The sequence below is a fragment of the Mandrillus leucophaeus genome, unplaced genomic scaffold (genome assembly GCF_000951045.1).
Source record: "Mandrillus leucophaeus isolate KB7577 unplaced genomic scaffold, Mleu.le_1.0 Scaffold1130, whole genome shotgun sequence".
NCBI lineage: Eukaryota > Metazoa > Chordata > Mammalia > Primates > Cercopithecidae > Mandrillus > Mandrillus leucophaeus.
Window position 1 is genome coordinate 603,768 of NW_012099544.1, and position 4,984 is coordinate 608,751.

The window sequence follows — 4,984 nt, forward strand, 5'->3', positions numbered from 1 at the left end:
CGCTTTGTGATAGATGTATCTATTCATCGCACACTGATAAAACTTTTTTCTATTACGCAGTTTTGAAACTGCGTTATGGACAGATTCGCAAAGGGTCATTCGGGAGCACTTTCAGGCCTGTGGGGAAATAGGAGATATCTACAGATAAAAACTGGAGAGAAGCTTTCTGAGAAACAGTTTTGTGATATTTGCATTCCACTCAGGAAGTTATACCTCTTTTCTCACAAGGCAGTATTGGAAGACCGTTCTTGTAAAACTGAAAAAGTGATATTTGGCAGTGCATCGAAGACTACGGCTAAAAGAGAAATATCCTGAAATAAAACCCAGAAAGATGCGATCCAAGAAACTGCTCTCTGACGTGTGCATTCATTTCAGAGATTTAAAGCTTACACTACGTTGCCCAGTTTGGAGACTCTGTCTCTGAGGAATCTGGGAAGGGATATCAATTGACGCCCAGAGGCTTCTGGTGAGAAGAAATCTCTTCCAATGAACACTGGAGAGAAGATTTTCGAGCAACTTCTTTGTGATGTGTGTATTGATCTTATAGAGTTAAATCAATCTTTGGATAGAGCAGTTTGAAATCACTGTTTCTGTGGATCCTGAGAAAGGACATTTCAGAAGGCTCTTAAGAATATGCTGAAAAAGAAACACCCTCTGATAAAAACCAGAAGGAAACTTTCTGTAAAAACTGCCCTAGGTCACGTGAATTCCACTCCCACAGTTTACCTTCGGTTTACATTGAGCAGTGTTCTAGCACTGCTTTAGGTTAGTCAGCTAAGGGGTGCTCGGGAGCGCTTTGAGGCTTATGGTGAAAACGGAAATATCTTCAGATAGATACTTGAGGGAAGATTTCGGAATAGCTGTTTTGTGACACGTGCATTCCACTCACTGAGTTATACTTTTCTTCTCATCGAGGATTTAGAAATCTCGTTTGGAGCAAAAGCTACCAGGCACATTCGGGAGTATATGGACGGCTATGGTGAAAAAGGAAGAGTCCATAGACAAACACTTGAAAGAAGCTTTCTGTGAATCTGCTTTGTGATAGATATGTCTATTCGTCTCACATAGATAAAACTTTCTTTCTATTATGCAGTTTTGACACTGCGTCATGGAAGGATTCATGAAGGGATATCTGGAATACATTCACGCCGGTGGGGAAATAGGAGGTGTCTTCAGATAAAAACTGGAGAGAAGCTTTCTGAGAAACTGCTTTGTGATGTGCGCATTCTACTGTAGGAGTTATACCTCTTTTCTCATAAGGCAGTGTTTGAACACTTTTCCTGTAAAATTGAAAAAGTGATATTTTGCAGTGTGTTGAAGTCTATGGAGAAAAGTTAAATATCCTGAAATAAAACCCAGAAAGAAGCATTCCAAGAAACAGCTATCTAACGTGTACATTCATTTCAGAGAGTTAAAGGTTGCACTACATTGCCCATTTTGGAAAGTCTGTCTTTGAGGAATCTTTGAAGGGATATTAAGTGGCGACCGGAGGCTTGTGGTGGGAAAGGAAACATCATCCAACGAAAAGTGGAGAGAAGATATTGGAGCAACTGCTTTGTGATGCATGTACTTATCTCATAGAGTTAAATCATTCTTTGGATTGAGCAGTTTGAAATCACTGTTTCTGTGGAACCTGAGAAAGGACATTTGGGAACGCTCTTAAGAATATGCTGAAAAAGAAATACCCTCTGATAAAAACCAGAATGAAATTTTCCGTGAAACCGCTCTAGGTCACGTGAAGTCCACTGGCACAGATAAGCTTCTGTTTTCATTGAGCAGTATTCTAACACTGTTTTAGGTTAGACAGCTAAGGGATACACGGTAGCACTTTGAGGCTTACGGTGAAAAAGGAAATATCTTCAGATAGACACTGGAGAGAAGATTTCGGATGAGCTGCTTTGTGACGTGTGCATTCCACTCACAGAGTTTTACCTTTCTTCTCATAGAGGATTGAGGAATCCCGTTTGGAGAAAAAGCTACCAGGGAACATTCGGGAGTATATGGAAGGCTATGGTGAAAAAGGAAATATCCTCGATAAAAACTGGAAAGAAACTTTCTCTGAAGCTACTTTGTGATTCATATGTCTATGCATCTCCCCTAAATAAAACTTACTTTCTATCATGCACTGTTGAAACTGTGTCATGAATGGATTCGTGAAGGAACTTTCGGGAGCACATTGAGGCCTGTGGGGAAATATGAGATATCTTCAGATAAAAACTGTAGAGAAGCTTTCTGAGAAACTGCTCTGTGAAGTTTGCTTTCCACTCATGGAGTTATACCTCTTTTCTCATAAGGCAGTGTTTGAGCACTGTTCCTGTTAAACTGAAAAAGTTATATTTGCAGTGCATTGAAAACTATGGCAAAAAGTGAAATATCCTGAAATAAAATCCAGAGAGAAGGGTTCCAAGAAACTGCTCTCTGATGTTTGCATTCAATTCAGAGTGTTAAAGCTTACACTACGTTGCCCAGTTTGGAAACTCTGTCTCTGAGGAAACTGTGAAGGGATATTAAGTGGCACCCAGAGGCTTGTAGTGAGAAAAGAAACGTGTTCCGATGAAAACTGGAGAGAAGTTTTCAGAGCAACTGCTTTGTGATGTGTGTATTCATCTCATAGAGTTCAATCATTCTTTGGATTGAACAGTTTGAAATTACGGTTTCTGTGGGTCCCAAGAAAGGACATATGGGAGCACTCTTAAGAATTTGCTGAAAAAGAAATACCCTCTGATAAAAACCAGAAAGAAACTTTCTGTGAAACTGCTCTACATCACGTGAAGTCCACTCACACAAGTAAGCTTCTGTTTTCATTGAACGGTATTCTAACACTGTTTTAGATTAATCAGCTGAGGGATACTCGGGAGCGCTTTGAGGCTTACAGTGAAAGTGGAAATATCTTCAGAGTGATACTGGAGAGAAGATTTCTGAGGAGCTGCGTTGTGATGTGTGCATTCCACTCACAGAGTTAAACTTTTCTTCTCATATATGATTGGGGAATCCCATTTGTAGAAAAAGCTACCAGGGGACGTTTGGGAGTATATGGACGTCTGTGGTGAAAAAAGAAATATCCTCAGACAGAAACTGGAAAGAAGCTTTCTGTGAATTGCTTTGTGATAGATATGCCTATTCATCTCACGTAGACAAAAATTTTTTGCTATTACACACTTTTGAAAATGCACCATGGATGGATTCACGAAGGGACATTCAGGAGCACATTCAGGCCTGTGGGGTATTAGGAGATATCTTCAGACAAAAACTGGAGAGAAACTTTCTGAGAAACTGCTTTGTGATGAGTTCATTCCGCTCAGTTAGTTCTACCTCTTTTCTCATAAGGCAGTGTATGAGCACTGTTCCTGTAAAGCTGAAAAATGCTATTTTTGCATCACATTGAAGAGTATGGTGAAAAGTGAAATATTCTGAAATAAAACCTAGAAAAAAGCGATCCTGGAAACTGCTCTCCAACGTGTGCATTCATTTCAGAGAGTTAAAGCTTACACTGTGGGGCCGAGTTTGGAAACTCTGTCTTTTAGGAATCTGTGAAGGGATATTAAGTGGGATCAGGAGGCTTGTGGTGAGAAAGGAAACGTGTCAGATGAAAACTGGAGAGAACTTTTCGGAGCAACTGCTATGTGATGTGTGTATTCAACTCATAGAGTTAAAACATTCTTTGGATTGAGCAGTTTGAAATCACTGATTCTGTGGAACCTGAGAAAGGACATTTGGGATCGCTCTTAAGAAAATTCTAACAAAGTAATACCCTCCGATAAAAACCAGAATGAAACTTTCTGTGAAACTAATCTAGGTCACATGAATTCCAATCACACAGTTTAGCTCCTGTTTTCATTGAGCAGTATTCTAACTCTGTTTTATGTTATTCAGCTAAGGGATACTCAGGAGCACTTTGAGGCTTATTTTGAAAGTGGAAATATCTTCAAATAGATACTGCAGAGAAGGTTTCCGATAAGCTTCTTTGTGCGGTGTGCATTCCACACACCAAGTTTTACTTTTCTTCCGATAGAGGACTGGGGAATCCCGTTTGGAGAAAACGCTACCAGGAGACATTCGGGAGAATATGGATGACTATGGTGAGAAAGGAAGTATCCTCAGACAAAAACTGTAAAGAAGTTTTCTGTGAAACTGCTTTGTGATAGATATGTCTATTCATCTCACATAGATAAAACTTTCTTTTTACTACACAGTTGTGACACTGCGTCAAGGACGGATTTGCGAAGGGACATTCGACAGCACATTCAGGCCTGTGGGGAAAAAGGAGATATCTTCAGATAAAAACTGAAGAGAAGCTTTCTGAGAAACTGCTCTGGGATGTGTGCATTCCACTGAGGGAGTTAAACCTCTTTTCTCAGAAGGCAGTGTTTGAACACTGTTCCTGAAAAACTGAAAAATGATATTTGCAGCACATTGAAGACTATGGCATAACGTGAAATATTCCGAAATAAAACCAAGAAAGAAGCGCCACAAAAAACTGCTCTCTGAGGTGTGCTTTCATTTCCGAAAGTTAAAGCTTACACTACATTGCCCAGTTTCAAAACTCGGTCTTTGAGGAATTTGTGAAGGGATATTTTGTTGTGCCCGGAGGCTTGTGTTAAGAAAGGAAACGTCTTCCAATGAAAACTGGAGAGAAGCTTTTGGAGCAACTGCTTTGTGATATGTGTATACTTCTCATAGACTTAAATCATTATTTGGATAGAGAAATATGAAATCACTGTTTCTGTGTAAGCTGAGAAAGGACATTTGAGAACGCTCTTAAGAATATGCTGAAAAAGTAATAACCTCTGATATAAAACAATAGGAAACTTTCTGTGAAGCTGTTCTAGGTCACGTGAATTCCACTCGCACAGTTGAGCTTCTGTTTTCATTGAGCAGTATTCTAATATGATGTTAGTCAACTAAGGGACATTGGGGAGTGCTTTGAAGCTTACCGTGAAAACGGAAATATCTTCAGATAGATACTGGAGAGAAGATTTCTGAT